The sequence below is a fragment of the Triturus cristatus genome, chromosome 3_1 (assembly GCF_964204655.1).
Source record: "Triturus cristatus chromosome 3_1, aTriCri1.1, whole genome shotgun sequence".
NCBI classification, from domain to species: domain Eukaryota; kingdom Metazoa; phylum Chordata; class Amphibia; order Caudata; family Salamandridae; genus Triturus; species Triturus cristatus.
In genome coordinates this window covers 309764056-309782141 of record NC_140583.1, presented here as the reverse complement: position 1 = coordinate 309782141, position 18086 = coordinate 309764056, and the positions used below count along the sequence as shown (strand labels likewise).

Sequence of the window (18086 nt, the reverse complement as noted above, 5' to 3'; positions counted from 1 at the left end):
CCCCTGGACTAGTGGCACTAGTCCCCTGCAAACTGCAGGTAAAACACTTGCTGTATCCAAAGATCCGCTGGTCATCAGGCCCTTCGAAGGATCGCCCAAATCCAGGTGGCACAGTGCATTGTGGGAGTTGTAGTCTTGCCTGCCCTGAGGTTTCCGGCCATTACATCCCTCCCTCAGACCCAGTGAAGTTCCAGAAGCTTTTTACTGTGCTTACCGCTGCTAAGGCTTGTTGGTCACCAATCCGGTCACCAAACCCCACATTCAACTCTGCATCTACAGAGAACACTGTGCAATCATCATCTGACATCAGCAGCTGTGTACCTGTTGTGTATTTGCATTTTGTTTCTTGCAGTACCATGTAAGCGGTAAAAACAGCACCACCCATGGCTCCTGTTCAGCACCAGGGAAACTCTTCACCTGGACTCCACTGGCTAAGTAAAATTGATCTGACTGTTGTTGCCTGGTCCTGGGGCCTGCATGACCATAACCCTATAAGGGTTCCATATAACTCGACCTAAAAATGATCGATTGTCACTTTTGGTTTTTGCCATTGACCGCAATTGTATTTTGTCTATGCAATTTACTGCACTGGTTTATTAAAAAAATCTATAACTATGGTTATATGTATACTATTCTGTTCATTTTGGTGTCTAAATTAAGATAAAAATACATTCTATATTTATAAATTGGTGTCGGATTTCTCTTGAGTTTTGTAAATTACTTATTGTCCACTTTGGTACTCTGAAATGCTTAACACATGTTCCTCTAGTAAAGCCTGACTGCTCTTTGCCACTCTACAAGGACTGAGCTAAGGATTTATTAGTGTGAATTCAAGGACCATCTTTGGGGTATTGTGATAATATTACATGGTAAGGCTACCCAGCCATACCACATAATACTCCACTTTCCTACAGTTATGGTCTTAAGGCACCTCAGTTTATATGCATTAGGTAAATCTGGGGATCTAACCAAGGTGCCCTGTATTGACGTCTCTAGTCCTCACACAATATCTTTGAGCCCTACCTCTAACACATCACCTGTGCTTTATAATCAGGCCTTAATCAAGTGTTGTGATTGATAAACAAGTGCTTCTATCGCCGCATAACAGGCGATGCTTCTTGTTTGAATTTCTCCTAGATTTATCATTAATATGATGGAGTTACTTTGCTGTTAAAGCCAGGAGCACATTTAAAGCAGAATGACTGCTGAAGATTAAAACAAAATCCAAGATGGATAGAATGGGGATGAATAGGGATGTGGATACAGATGGGATATGTGCCCCTAAAAATCTGATCTGCTTATATGTATGAAAGTGCAGAAATACTGATTTGTTATCCTGTATGAGTTGCTGCAGTGTCACAAGGAGGAAGCAAACAATAAGGTTTATTGGGCTTTATCTTGTGTAGTGAAAACTAGATGCCTTCATTATTCACAATTGCTAAAGGCAGTTTGATTTGTTTCAAATTAATTGAAGTATATAATGGGAACAGAATCAAGTAGTTCTATTTTATCCTAGTGGAAAATACTTGCAGAACAGGATCACCTCCTTGTCACCTAACATATTGAGGCAAATGCTGCTTTAACTCTGAGCTTAGACTTTATTGGGTGGTCATGGTAGCCACTATCAATGTATCCCCTCAAACCTCCTCCACCTAAAAGGATAATTTGTCTTAAGTGGTATGCTCATTATCAATACCGCACCTGGCCTTAATAATTCATTAGAGACTTCATTTCTGATTTACCCACCTGCAGATCAAATAGACCATGATTTCTGATTTTCAATATGTGTCAAGCCTTTCCAAAAAATTGGGTACAGTTTCAGCTCATGAATTCTAAATCTCAACTACCTTTTCACAAAAACACATCAATTTGTAATCAGCACGTTACTTATCATTTGGTTGGATCACATAACGTTACTGTTTCACATCATCTGCCCAGAACTCCTAACATTTAACACTCACAATTATGAACTATGGTCAGTATCTCACAAATGCTTTGATACTCTCTAACCAAATCAGTCACTATCTGGTAGACTCCAATCACAGATTGGAAGCCATTGTCTCTGCCTCTTGTTGGCCCTATGCACAGATCTAGAGCAAACAACTGTCATGTTTTAATGTGGATAATGGTCTCAATCTGTAGTTCTTATCACAGGGACATGGGTCCTCAGTTTATTAAATATAGAACAGACAACAAAAATCTGACAAACAGAATTTACAAATAAAAAAACTGTCATGTTCCATGCTTCGTCTCACAAAATGACGAAACAGTAAAAAGGCATTGTGGAGGCTATATGGAAAGAAATTCTTAAACATACCCTTAAAAGCTATTCTCATCCTATACAAGAGCAAACAAGTCTTCTTAGGGAAAGTATGCATGAGTCTAACAGACAAGCCAGATTTGTTTTTCAATTGCTTTCCTTCGCCACCACCAGCATTCACACCCCAATTAGCTCTGGGAATAGCTAAACAGGTTTTTCATTTCTAAACCTAATACAAGACCAAAAAAAATGTATGGCTGAGAAAACAGGACCCCCATTCAATGCTACTGCTTTTGAACCAAATCCATGTCTGCTCCTCTCCCCACCAGTGCTATCTGCCCTCCCTTTCAGCTCTAACAAGTATGTGAAGAGCATATTCAGGGTCTTGTCGCTGATTACCACTGGGACAAGTCTCGCGCATAGATTATAACTGATAGGACCGGATTCTTGTTTACCTGCTTCTCTCCAAGAATCCTCTCAGGTCGCCAGGATCGTTTTATCTGCTAAATAGTGTAGAGGGGAGGAAATCTAATTATTAAAACATAATCGCCAAAATCAGATCTCATTTAGAAAGAACCACTGACTCCAAATCTTTAAGATTTTATTACAACTAAAAATAACTGCACATACAAACACCTTAGCACAAGGTGTAGAAGATAAATGGGCACTTACACAAACGCAAGTCTGCGCACGAGTCTCATACGACTCACAACAAAAAGAATAACAAGCTCAAGAAGCATAAGAAATGCAATGGTCAATCCAATATCTATATTAGGAATCATTAGCCTAAAAGAAAATCAGTTAGTCTTTCCCTACTCTACCTCTAAGGTGACATCCCTACTTAACATTTACCTTCCCAGGCAAGAGAATAAAAGGTGTCAGAAGTGAAGACTTCCTAAGAAGTACATTCACTTAGTCAGAGCTCATTCTAAGAAGCTCTTTCTAGCTCCCTGTCTAAACCTCAACTGCCCAACCCTCGGGGCACTGTCCCTAATACAAAATCCCAAAAACATAGAACACGCCCTTCGGCACATCTCTTCAGCCAGGTCTTCTACCAGTACTTTTCCAAAGAAGCTTGTCTTGCATCCAACGACGGTTAGCTTGACCTTGGGTCCCAGGCACCTTCTCCGCTGAAAGTATCATCCTCACATTCCAACGTACTCCCCTGTTGGCTTCTCGTAGCATCCTAAAACAAAGACCTAGTCTCACTAACGAGCTAAATGTCCTTCCACCTGCAACAGAAACATGGGTACGAAAACTTTTTCTCTTCTCTAAGATTTTCTTCGTCCTACAACCCAAAGCCTTTACCAAGGGAAATCATTTTTGGCCTACAACGTTTAGCTAACATAAGAAAATGAACAGGCCTTTCTCTGTAAACATATATGCGATCGGGCCCTTACACTGTTAAACACATTACTAAATCACACTCTAAGCATTAGTTCATTATTCTTGTATACGTGAATAAGCAACTTGCAAGTGTAACTTTTAACATAGCACACGTTAACCTAACATATTGCATTACATAAAACTAATCCGTATGCATTCACTAAAGTACATTCACGGTAATCTGCAGTGTCACTCTTCACGAAAAGCATTATTACATTTCTAATCACCTCTATGTTAAACGATTCTAATAATACATTTCTATAACACTCTTAGCCTACATCGATTAATATGCGGGTGGTGACTAACAGTGAATATGATGCACCCCTACAAATTTCAGAATAAAATGATGCTCTATCAGTTCCCCCCTTTGATGACAAATGTCATCACACCATCACACAATTAACTTCCTTGGAGAAAGAACCTACCTAAACAGTACTTGTTGCCATCCTCCCCCGTTGGAACCTCTCCATATTCTTGATATTCTGATATTGACTGATATTGACTGTCCTGCAGTCTAGCCATTCGCACTTCACTCGCTCCTGGAGCTCTTTCAATTCTGTTTCCTCTGTACCACTTGTAAGCTCTGATAAGACCCCACAAGCAGATCACACAAACCACGACAATGATGAGAGGCTTGAGCACAAATCCAAGGAAACCTTTTCCCAAATTCGCAAACCATCTTCCCATACGACCAAGTCCTTTACCAACCTTTTCCCACACACCTTCTTCAGTCAGATCCTCAATCTCTTGATGGATCGTGGTAATGTTATCCATATATCTCTCCAGATCCTTGCTATTGTCTGGAATATACGTACAACATTCCTGAACTTTCAATAATTTGCAGACTCTACCCTCTTTTGCCAAAAGTACGTCTAAAGCAAGGCGATTCTGCAAAACCATCGTCCTTATCGATAACATCTCTCCATCCACCAGTATCAATGACCTTGCGGTGTTCATTGACAACTCATCAACCACAGTTGCCAACCTTCTTATCTTAACATAATTCAGAACCACACCCAAACTTGGTATCATAGCTCCAAAAACATCACCAATCACTGCTCCCGCACTCACAGCTCTCCGTACTTTAGAATGATGTCCAGTCTCCAAAAGCTCCAGATCTTCCGCATGATAGATTTTCGGAAAAATAATAGCCAAGTAACACGTACCATACCAATTCACAGGCAACCTCACATAGGCATTCCTTCCACACACATAATAAACAGTCGGAATCACTTGCACCGAACCTTGCAAAAAGTTCTTAGCAGAATCTTCCCTTGTAAAGATATGGTCACACGTACTTTGTCCTACTGAGACCTTTTCATAGTAGGTCTGAGTATGTTTCACACACAACTTCCCCTTTTACACCTGGTCCAATGCTATGGGACCATAACTCCCCTTAGATCTGTGTAATCTCTCCTCGTCTGTCCAATCTACTGGACTATCTCCTGTGTTTCGTGTCTGTGTTAGTTTTCTATATCTATCCTCTACCTGACCTACAAACTTCTTCTCTGTATCTGACAATGAACATGTCAAATTATGTCGGTGACCATAAGCCGTATCCAGTTCCAAAGACGTTATGAAATACTTCCGGAGTCTTTCCTCTGACTTGTAATAATCGTATTTATTCAAATGCTTATAACCTGGAACTTTAGGAAGTACTGCATCGTAGTTGGAAAAGAAATGCTCAAACTGTTTTCTCTCATAAAAGATACTAAGCATCAAACTACAAGAAATTTCTTATGTTAGTGGAAGGTGATGGTATCTACTACCCTCATCTACAGAGGAAGGTAACTGCATGCACACATAGCAATCTTTCGCATCCACATATTCATACAACAATTTTGCATACGCATTAAGCTTAAAATCACTTCTAGATATATCTATGTGAAATCCACGACTCTTCAAGTGGCAAAGCTCTTTTAGCTCTTATAGTAACCTACTTCTGGCTAGAGGTGGTAGGTGTAGCTGTCCCCTGTACTTCCCCCTCCTGCTCATGTGAAACGATATGAGGCTACAACTATTACAACTATAGAAACTATCACCAACCCTAAGAGTGTACGTATCACTAATTTAGCCCTACGGTGAGTATTTCCAGAATCTGCCATCTTTGCAAAGTTCTCCAAGTTCTTGGCTCGACAGCAACAAGTAAGAGTCTCTTTCTCCTCCAGATATTGCTTGTTAACCAGTTCAGACAACACTTCAAAAGCTGGAAATCCCCTTGCAACTTTCAGTTCCTTATTTACACAGTCCACAAAAAGATTTCCCTAGCCCTCTTTCATCGCCTTGACAGAAAGTCCCTAACTTCATTCTTCTTCCACTCGGGCCTAGGTTATCTTCTTCTTTGGACTTTTATGTACAACAAAGTTTTTACCTTCAGTCCAGAATAAGGTCAGCTCCCAAAATCTCCAAGACACCCTGCAAAATTTCAAGACGAAGTACCACTAATTCTTGATGCGGTGGTACAATACCAAAAGTCGGAAAAACCAGTGTCTCCAAGATCAATTCACGAATCTTGCTCAGAAGTGGTGTATTCGGAACATTGAGAGTCAATATTCCTTTGATTTCCACCCCTGGAACCAGTAATAGCACGTCTATTTTCAGGTTCGGAGAATTGCTGACCAGCGTCAAGGACCTAACCCTCCCCGTGCTCAATACACCTGGCATCAGTCACAGCGTATGTCCACTCTGATGAGGCGTACCTTTGACACAGCACTCTTGTTCTCCTTGACCTTCTCAGATTAGCTCGAGCTTGCTCTTCGTCACTTTGTTCAGATTCAGACGTTTCAGAAACTGGGGCAAGATCTCTTTCAGGTGCCAATCTCAAGTTCAGCCGCCTCTGACTCACGGGCCAAACTCTTTCTGCTTCTGTGGCACTTCGGCTCTCCCTTCGGGTACCCTGTGCACTTCTTCCTTCTTCAGCTGAATTTGACTCTACTCCACCCACAGCAACACTTTCTCCATCTGAGTCAAATTCGGGCCTTCGATTTGAACAACCCCTTTCAGCTCGATCTAGTGCACAACCAACTGTCACAGCAACCATCACAGCTTGGCTTGCCCTCTCAGATGGCCCTGCCATCTCAGCTGGATTTTTGTTTACGAGAGGGGCTGTATCTTCCAAGGGTGCTGGAACTCTGCGGGTATGGGAGGCATGCACCCAGTTCGGCAGTCGCCCACACTTCACTGCCGTGTTCGTGACCAGTATCACCTGGTACGGACCACGCTAACGAACATCCAGGCAACTCTTCCTCATGTGTTTACGCATAAGCACCCAGTATCCCGGGCACAAGTTGTGGCACAGGTCACTTGCGGCTGGAACAGTTGCTGCTTGCACCTGCTGGGACACAGAACGGACTACATCAGCCATTCCCTTACAGTAGTCGATGTTAATCAAAGCAGTGGCAGGTATCACTGGTACTCGCATTGCCCTCCCCATTAAGATCTCATGTGGTGACAACCCTGTCCTCCTATCAGGAACACTATGAAGGCTCATGAGGACCAAGGGCAGTGCGTCAGGCCATTTCAGGGATGTCGACAAACACACTTTCGCCATCCGTGCTTTCAAAGTCCCATTAACTTGTTCCACAATCCCAGAAGCCTCTGGTCGATAACTGCAATGCAATCTCTGATCCACATTCAAGGCAGCACAGAGCAATTTCATGATTCCGCTATGGAAGTGTGTCCCTCTGTCTGACTCCAAAGAGGTCGTAAAACCGAACCTCCGGATAAGCTCTCTCGACAACAGCTTAGCTACAGTGAGCGTGTTACATCTACGTGTTGGGTAAGCCTCCACCCATCTTGAAAAGACACATACCACAACTAATATGTACCTCAACCCATTACACTTCGGCATCTCAATAAAGTCCAACTGCATCCTATTGAAAGGCCCTCCTGACCTCCACGAAACTTCGGATTGTACCATGTCTGTCTGAAAACTCGCACCATCGCATCTCTGCCAAGATGTACTGCACCATTTATCAATCTTGCCATTGGACTCAACAGACATTCCGGTAGCACAGCTCGTCCATCACTCGAAACCCACACATCCACATCTCCCTTCTCACATCCCAATCTTATCCAGCCATCCCTTTCTTGATCAGGAAACTCATCCTGCAATAGTTTTAGCTCCTCCCATGTATCGGCCATGGCTAACATCATGCTGAGATCAGTTCTTTCTTGACTTTCTCCAGTGTACCCTCCAGTAAATGCATCCTTGTTCTGCACAGAATCGGGCAACTTCGTCGGCGTAGTTGTTCCCCATAGACACAAAGTCACTTCCCTTGGAATGGGCAGAACATTTGACAACAGCAATCTCTTTCGAGCATTGTAATGCTTCCATCAACTGTCTCACACATTCCCCATTCCTGATGAGCGAACCTGAAGATGTCATAAACCCTCTCTGTGACCATAACTGTCCGAAATCATAAACAACACCAAACCCGTGCTGACTATCGGTATAAATCGTTATCCGAATCTGATCAGCAGCCAAACAGGCACAGGTCAAAGCAATGATTTCAGCTACCTATGCGGAGTGTACTCCCTCTAAACAAGCAGCTTCAACCACCCCTGTGATGGTACATACAGCAAACGCTGCTCTCAATCGACCAACATTGTCTCTTAGACATGAACCGTCCACAAAGAAAATTTCATCAGGGTCAAGGAGCGGTTCATCAACAATGTCTCGTCTCGGTTTGGTGCATAGTTCAGTCACGTCGAGACAATCATGATCCTCACAATCTTCATCATCCACATTTGGAATAGGCATCAATGTTGCCGGATTTAAAACAGTACACCTCTTCAATGTTACATTTTCTGCAGCAAGTGTAACGTGTCAACCTGTTTATGAGGTGCTGTGTTTTAGTCCTAGTCATCAACAGTCCAACAGAGTGTGGCACATAAACTGTAAGTGGATGTCCCATTACAATGCTCTCACATCTTTCGATACTGACACCTGTTGCAGCAACGGATTTAAGACATCCGGACAACGCAGAAGCTACTGGATCTAAAGTAGCTGAAAAGTAGGCAACTGGTCTACAGACACCTCCATGATTATGAGTCAGGACTGACAATGCACAACCTTCTCTCTCGCAACAGAACAATGTGAATGCCTTGTTGTAATCAGGCATCCCCAAAGCTGGAGCGTGACACAGGGCTTCTCTCGGCCTCAAAAATGACATCAAACAGTCGTTGTCCCATGGTATCGGATCACTCACATCCTTGTGCGTCAGCCGTTGCAAAGGCTTCGCTTCAAAGGAGAAGTTGGGAATCCATTGGCGACAGTAACCAACCATTCCCAAGAACATTCTGACTTCTCTTTGAGTGGTGGGCACAGGCATGTTCATAATTGCCTCAATGCGATCTGGTGACACCTTTCTCTTGCCCTTCTCAATTCTGTGACCCAAATACTGTACTTCACTCAGACAGTACTGCAATTTATTCGGAGACACCTTGTGTCCATTCTCTGCCAAATGATTCAATAGAGCAATGGTATCAATCCTGCAAGCGTCTTCAGTTTCTGAAGCTACGAGCAAGTCGTCAATGTATTGCACCAGAACAGAGTTCTGCGGCAACACAAGACTTTCAAGATTCTTCTTCAGGATCTGATTAAAGATCGATGGACTCTCTGTGTACCCCTGTGGGATACGACACCACGTTAACACACCGTTCTCCAGCCGGAAAGCAAAAAGGAATTGGCTTTCCTCATGGAGTGGGATCGAGAAGAACGCTTGACACAAGTCAATCACTGTGAACCACTCAGCTTCACATGGGATTTGAAACGGGTTAACAGACGGATTCGGTACCACCGGACAACAGGGAGCAACTATATCATTGATTTTTCACAGGTCTTGCACAATCCTGAATTTCCCACTCAGTTTCTGTAGTCCCATGATAGGTGAATTACATGGGCTACCCATGATCTCTTTCAGAATTCCCTGCTTGATCATAGACTCAATTACAGGTTTGATCCCTGCAATTGTCTCAGGTGACAAATTGAACTGGGGCGTCCTAGGGAATTCTACATTCGGCTTGACCTGTATCTTCACTGGATCTACACCTTTGACCAATCCGATCTCTTCTCCACTCAGGTCCCACACGTCAATTGACACAGAATCCCTCAAATCAAGTGGAAGCTCCTCCACTGTCAGCGCCGGAACATTTCTATACACACGCGCTGATTTGCAACCTTAAAGGTCGCATCATCATCCTTTGTCTGTACTTCAACTCCCTTTGGTGTGCAATAGATGGTGCAATTCAGCTTGTCCCGAGAGGGGTAGGTTAGGGAATACTGCTGATCTTACAGTAGACCGGGTAGCGCCAGTGTCAACCAAAAAGGTGATAGGGTAACCATCGATGTCTGCTTCTACAAATGGTCCCCTCTGGTCTACCTCCAAGACTGCTCCAAGCGTGCAGTCTACCTCCCCCCCTCAGGCACCGTCATGCCAACGGGTCCGGACCAAACTCCTCGCACCCTTCGTACAAGGGCATTTGTTGGTAAGTTGGAACTCCTTGCTGAACATTTTGGACCCTAGGTGGCTGAGGAACTTGTACCTGCGGACTACTAGTCCCCCCTTTCACCATCCTGGGTCTAGTCACAGTGGGAACCATGTCAGGTACAGGAACTTGAACTATCTCTACTTCCTGCTGCACCTGATTCATCGGATTCAGGGGGCACTCGCGTTTCCAGTGTCCCACCTGGTGACAAAGATGACACGCAGTGGTCTTTTTCAATGTCGTCACATCCATTCCTGTCCTAGGATCAACTGACTTTGGGGGATCGCACCACAGCCTAATCTGCCACACAGCGCCACGCCACGCAGCAGTTTCTATCTGGCTTCTGGCTCGGGGGCAGAGTTCCTCTTACCTGCTTGTATTGCCGCCGGTAGTCTCCCTCGCCGCCTCTTGTCACTCCGAGGCCGCTGTAGAGGTGGACTACAGCCCCCAGCAGCCAATCTTCGACCCGCCCACATCCGGCGGAAAGCGCGCCCGGAGGCGCTACTTCAAGCCAGGCTCCCCCGGTGGAGCGGGGGGATCGCACCACAGCCTAATCTGCCACACAGCGCCACGCCACGCAGCAGTTTCTATCTGGCTTCTGGCTCGGGGGCAGAGTTCCTCTTACCTGCTTGTATTGCCGCCGGTAGTCTCCCTCGCCGCCTCTTGTCACTCCGAGGCCGCTGTAGAGGTGGACTACAGCCCCCAGCATCCAATCTTCGACCCGCCCACATCCGGCGGAAAGCGCGCCCGGAGGCGCTACTTCAAGCCAGGCTCCCCCGGTGGAGCGGGGGGATCGCACCACAGCCTAATCTGCCACACAGCGCCACGCCACGCAGCAGTTTCTATCTGGCTTCTGGCTCGGGGGCAGAGTTCCTCTTACCTGCTTGCATTGCCGCCGGTAGTCTCCCTCGCCGCCTCTTGTCACTCCGAGGCCGCTGTAGAGGTGGACTACAGCCCCCAGCAACCAATCTTCGACCCGCCCACATCCGGCGGAAAGCGCGCCCGGAGGCGCTACTTCAAGCCAGGCTCTCCCCGCGTCGCGGGACGCGCGCGGTCGGCGCCGGGCTGAGCCCGGGCAGAGTGCGGGCCGTCTGTGGCCGTCCGGGGCCGACGGAGGCCGGGCTGGGCCACGTCCTATACATCTCGAAGTAAGCACCGGGGGCTGAGCCTGCTACAGAGGTATTTTGCACCACCTGTGTATTGTGACATTTGTATTTTGTTATCTGACAGTGGACACTGGTACTGGGGAGAAACTCTGGCATATATTGAACTTGTGGCCTGTTGTTCATTGAGCACCCGGCCGGACTACACGCTGACACCAATGTAGAAGGTTTCAGCGCTCTACAGCCACAATATTTGCCTGATTTATAGTTTAACCCTACGACTAGGGGGACTGAAGAAGATATATAAGACCGGGATATCATGGTCAAAAATAAGATTGCTAAAACGAGGGTAGGGGGAGGGGTTAAAGGGACACTGGATGCCTTCATTACTAGAGCTGAATCCGTATTAATACATGAAATCCAATTGGCTGAGCGCAGATTGTCCCTGGACCCCCAATTAGCAACAAAAAGATCCTCGTTGGGCAATATAGCATCTTGTGTAACGCCTGGTGCTCCGGCAGATTCAAATGAGTCTACCTTGGAGCAGTATACTCAAGCTGATATTACCAATTTACCATTAATCACAGTCCATAACCCGCAGGGTGATATAACAAGTCCAGGCAGGATAGGGCCATCAAATGACAACCAAGGCGCCGCACTCAGCCCACAGGATAGAGAAAGCCTACAGTTAATTATATCACAGGGAGCGACGAATGGGGGAGCCATAAGGGAGGAGTCCATCAATCACCAAGTAGAAGTTGAGATTGATCTGGAACAGAGCTTGGGGGAAGACGTAACTACACGCACTAAAACTCAAAAAATCGGAACGGGGCCCTCAGCGGTGGGTGGCTTAAAATGTTGCACGCGCTCCAACACAGCTAGCCGGAAGGGAGCTGCCAAACCAATTAAAGGCAGTATCAAAAACTTGGAGAAAATAGGGTGCCTTAGATGCTGCCATGAAAATGGGCCATGTGGGACCCAACAAATTATAATAGAGCTAGAAAATAAAATGGTACAGCTCATACAGCGTTTGCTAGAGCCAGTAATGGCGAAAATAACGAATATGGAAGGGACTATAAACAAACTTGCGTCCCGAATTCAGCCACAACATGCTAGAGACTCTGGGCAGGAGAGGGAGGAGGGTAGTACAGTGTTGAACTGTAAAAACAAGGAGCCAACTAAAAGGGGAGACGAACAAGCAGGGTGTAGTAAAGCATCACAGGGAGCTAACATTGGTAATATGGGGAACAAGAATTGGAATGGGGAAACCCGGGATGACTCAGATACTCAACTTGAGACTAGAGTTATTGGCCTGAAACATAGGGAACACACGAAGCATAGCGGGACAGACCGCATAGATTGCATGCAGGCCACCCCTGGGCTTCCTATGTTAGACTTACCCCCAGCCTCCAGTCCATATGCAGTGGTGCTAGTAGGATTCCCGGGACTGAGCAAGGGAGCCGAGGAATCGACTAGCACCTTGATAAATAAAGCAGCACACTGGATTAAAAATAATATACCAGTTAATTGTTTCCAACATGACCACATCCTCATGGCCAGGAGGATAGCCTGGATTGGCCGAGGAGAGAAAAAGTTCCCCGGCGACTGTATAATTGTAAACTATAGATCACCGGGATTAGTAAGAGAACTCCTAGATAATCGGCACGGGGAGAGTGAGAGAGGGTCGTGTGTAAGGATGCTCCCTTTGCATTACTTCTATAGGGATAGTGCCCGTGATCCTGGGCAGACCCGGCAAGGGCCAAGACTACCTATGAAAAACAGATGGGACAATATGTACTTAGCCCCAAATAGATTTGCCGCCCTCACTGATTATTCCGCCCTGGACGAACAGGACTGACTGGGGAGCGTTGGAAATACAGTGGGGGAGAGAGTATATGATGCAGTAAGAAATCAAGGAACCATAAGTAAAATAGGACCTAATAACCAGGATGCTAACATTGATATACTTTCCGGGCAGGCAAGGGTGGTGGGAGATACAGCCCCGCAAGAAATAAGCCTGGAGACGAATATAACACAAAGGATGACCAGAGACGACACAGATGGTAGGGCTCGCACAACCTCTGAGTTAAGGTTGCTGTCTTGGAACATTGCGGGTCTTGCATCCAAAGTGGCAAACCAGGAATGGCAAAGTTTTATCAAGGGATATAATATTATTTTCCTACAGGAAGCTTGGGAAACGGATTGCAGTGGCCTGTTCCTGGAGGGCTATAAACTGTTTTATACCCCGGCACGCAAATCACCCATGGGTCGAGCCAAGGGAGGTCTAATTCTGTATGCGGCATTGACGCTGCAAGGGAGCTGGCAAGACCTAGGGTGGGATTCTGAATTCCTCCAGGGCATAAGATACATTGCAAAGGGCCTTAAGGTTATTTTTATACATTTTTATAATGCAGGACAATCTATGTCCAACTTGGCGGAATTAGAGCAGAGAATTTCTGGACTAAATGATGCGGGAGATCCCAGCGTCAGGATAATTTTAGTGGGGGATTTTAATACTCACCCATGCCCACACTTGAAATGGGAAGGAAGGAGGTTCATGGGACGCCTGTCCTTCCATAAAAGGCTGGCATGTTGAGCACTCTAGAGAAGGCATGGCACTAGGCATGATTTTAGGTAAATTTGCATTAACACACACAATGGACCTAGTCATGAATGGTGCATCAGTTTCAATGACGCCATCATTTAAGGGGCGGGGTTGCGATTCCATCATCGACTATATTTTTGTTTCCCATGCTTTAGCTGGCAGGGTCAGTCACTTTGGGATAGTCCCTAGCATTTTTAGCGACCATAATCCTCTGGAATTAACAATAGAGACCCTAGATCAGTGTGCCAAAATAGATAAAAGGTTTCCTGGGGGACAATACAAGGCAATGGACCAGGGCAGGAGGATTAAATGGTGTAAGATTGATGGACTGGCATTACATAGAGCGCTCCTGGTAGAGAATGACAGTTATATGTGGAAATGCCTAGATAGTAACATTGAGGGGAGCGATCTGATTACAGCATTTGAGGGCACTGCCCAACAGATTAATAGCCTCTTAAGGCGTAAGATGAATAAGCAGACAGACCCTTGCCCAAGATGGTTCGATAAAGAATGCTCGAAGGCACATAGGAATCTGAAGCAGGCGCTCAAGACAGCCCCAAGGGACAGAGGCACAATCATGGAATGCAGGAACCAATATAAAAAGGCAATTAGTAGAAGGAAGCATTGCCTTCAATCTCAAGCTTGGGAGTCACTAAAAGAAGCAGCGGAGCATCGTGACATGACAAGCTTTTGGAAAACAATAAATGACCCTTGTTTCCAAGATTCAAATAAGCCCCAGGTAGTATCCCATATCCTACCGGAAGAATGGGTAGCACACTTCTCTAAATTATACAATCGGGGTAATCCAGAGACGTTGCAATCCCAAACTCTGGAATTACCCGAGGGTGAGTGTATACCATTTACGGTGGAAGAAGTGAAACTTGGTATAGAAGGCCTGACGTTAAGAAAAGCGCCTGGCCCTGATGGGATCCCACCAGACCTGTTCAAAAGCCAGGTGGAACTGTGGGCACCAATACTGGTTAGGGTATTAAATGCTGCCTGTCAGGAGGGCATGCCGAGATCATGGTCCACGGCAGTCATCGTCCCAATTTTTAAAAAGGGGAATAGAAATGACCCCCAATGTTATCGCCCAATATCCCTCATAGATGTCACGGCGAAAATCATGGGGAGAGTCATTCTTAATCGTCTTTTGGAATGGGCTAAAGAATATAACATCATTACCGATCTCCAGTATGGGTTCAGGAGTGGGCGTTCAACATCAGACCAGTGCCTTAACCTCTACCATCTAGTGGCCAAATACACCCTGGCTAGGGAAGGCACTGTGTACTTAGCATTTATGGACCTCTCAGCAGCTTTTGACTGCGTTAGCAGAAGGAAGCTGTGGGAGATGCTGGCTGAGATGGGCATAGATCAGGGTCTGCTACGAATACTTCAATCACTCCACTTTGAAACTACGGCACAGGTGAGATTTACAGATGAGCGCGACCTGACTGAGGAGTTCCACTGCCGGGGAGGGGTGCGGCAAGGCTGCATCCTGGCCCCTTTTTTATTCACATTATATGTAAATGGGCTAGATAAAGCACTGGGGGGGCTGGACGCAGACTGCCCTTGTATAGGAAGGAGAAGCATACCAGTCCTCCTTTATGCAGATGATGCGGTACTTTTGGCCCGCACAGGAAGGAGTCTGCAGTTGCTTATAAATGGGTTCGTCAGGTTTATGGCGGACCTAGATTTAGTGCCCAATTTATCCAAGTCGTATGTTATGGAAGTAGGCAAAAAACCGGTTAAGAACTATAGCTTCTCAATAGACACCCATACATTGGAAAAAGTAAAAACTTTTAATTACTTGGGGATTGTCTTTGACCAAGAACTTAGCTTCAAACCCCTAGTAAGCTTGAAATGTAGTCAATTTCCGAGTGCTGTGGGATCCATTATGAATTTCGCAACAAGATTGGGTCGCTGGTCCCCGCACGAAATTACCCAGTTATATAGTTCTGTTTGCTGCTCAAAGATCCTCTATGGAAGCGAGGCCTGGGGCTTTCGTGATATGGGGAACATTCAAAAAGAAGAAGATACATTCCTAAAAAGGCTTCTGCAGGTCCCTATAAGCGTCTCCTCGTATGTTGCCCATGAGGAACTGGGTATGGATTACCTTACGGATCATGCTGCCTCTAACCCAATTTCCTGTTGGGTAAAAATATGGACTAATCCAGAGGCCACCCTGAGTAGATTAATTATACAGGATTGCATGAAAGGGGATAAGTGGACTAAAATACCATGGCTAAGATATGTAAGGGATGTTCTGACCAGGCTGGGTTATGAAAAGTCCTTTAATGAGCCAAGCACGCTGGCCAATAAAGATAAGGGCAGCATAAAGAAAGCCTGCAGGCAGTACTTGCCTAGGACTAGAGAAGTAAAAGAGGGGTCTAAAAGCACAGTGAGATCACACCAGCTCATCAAAACTCAGCCGGGCATGGAATTTTATTTAGCAAACATGTATAATAGACATGATAGATATTTAATGTCTAGATTTAGATTAGACTTGCTACACCATATTTTGGCTGTCCCGGCAGGTTTTGTACATGATATAAGCACAAAAGGGTGTTGCGGCTGCGATCTTAGATCTCCGCAAGACACCCTGCATTTTGTTTTATTGTGCCCCTACTATTCTTATCCACGTTCATTGTTTTTAAAAACATTACTTAAACGTGCAAATATTGAACAGGCCAAAGTGGCCCTCCTATTTCTTAAGCTCGCTGCTGATACTTTCACACTGTTTAGCATGGTACATTTTCTGCGCCTGGCAGTCAAGCTGAGGAAAACTAGGGGAGAGGAGTAATGGGGTCGACGGCACTATAAATGAGCATTAATAAAGGAACTAAAATTAAGAAAGGAGTAGAGTATAAGTGTATAGCTCTCCCGCTTAAGGATGACAGGGAATGTCTGCTTTTTAAGTTGCTTGTTTTAACATGAATTATTTATTAATGTATGGAATACTGTGTTTTATAAGGCCCGATTGTATAATATGTATCTTTTATGGCTATTTTTAATAACCGAATAAAGATTATTTGAAATTTGAAATTTGAAACTGACTTTGGTCTTCCCTGACGTTGGACATTCTGATTTCCTCCTTGGTTATTCCCCTGCTTCCTTCCTAACGTTCCTCCATTAGGCTGTTCCTGAGCCGTTTGCATCTGAACAAGCATCAATTTGTCCTGCAACTTCCTGTGCTTCGATTCTATCTCATCACTACAATACCTAGCATACCCCAAAATCTCATCCACCGGCTTATTCTGCCAACAAATCAAATGCTGCTGTATCATGAGACTAACCTCTGGTCTCAATCCCAACACAAACTTCGAAACAAACTGTCCCATGTCTTTTGTATCCAATACATCTAATCCACTGTACTGCTTGAAGGCCTGCAAGAGTCTTTCATAAAACTCATGTACCGTCTCCTTTGGCTCTTGCACCATCCGATCTATCTTGACCCAATCAATATCCTGAGGTGAAATTTTCGACTTCAGCCACGTAATCACCTGTTCAAACTTCTTAATGACTATGGGTGACGGACCATTTGAGATGGGATCCCTGTCAGGCTCTGAAGTTGGCCACTCAACAGCGATCTTACATGCCGACCATAAATCACTCGGAACCACAATGTCAAACAATGTGCTCAAATCAATCCACAACATCTTCGAGATTTTGACAAACCGGTCAACCTGCTTGTACCACTCGACAGGCTGTTCCCTCAAATGGGGAAAATCGTTCGTAAATGCAGCCAAATCACCCCTACTCCTAGGCACATGCACATACCCTCCATTCTGTACCTCTCGTAAAGGAAAATTTCCTACATCCATCATTCCCACACATGGAGGTGGCGTCTCTCCTATCGTCCTTCTAGAACTCTTCTTCTTGGACCACCTTTCTTCCCACTTGTCAAGCATAATCCATGTACGCATTGCTACAATCAAATCTTTGATATGGGTCTTCAATCCCATGACCCTCTTCTCTTCCAATTCTTGGTCGCTATACTGCAATCTATGGCTTCCCTGCAATGATTTCGTTTTAGACCGGTCCACATCATACTTCTTAGCCAGATCTGACAACTTCACTTGTGCAGTTCTTGCCTTGCGATTCACATCCTTCGCTACAAACAGTAACTCGTCTTGCTCCTACATGTACATTCTTTCAAGAGGCAAATTTCCACTTATTATCTCATCTACTTCTTCTTTCAACCTTATAACATCTAACATTCTTCCTTTCAGAGCTCCATTCAATA

The 18086-nt window shown here is 45.1% G+C and overlaps 1 protein-coding gene across 1 annotated transcript in view; it reads left to right on the top strand.

The window, feature by feature from the left end:
* LOC146860159 (uncharacterized) overlaps window positions 1–18086 on the top strand; it is a 330246-nt gene that overhangs the window by 64154 nt on the left and 248006 nt on the right. The gene's annotated exons all lie outside the window — the stretch shown is intronic.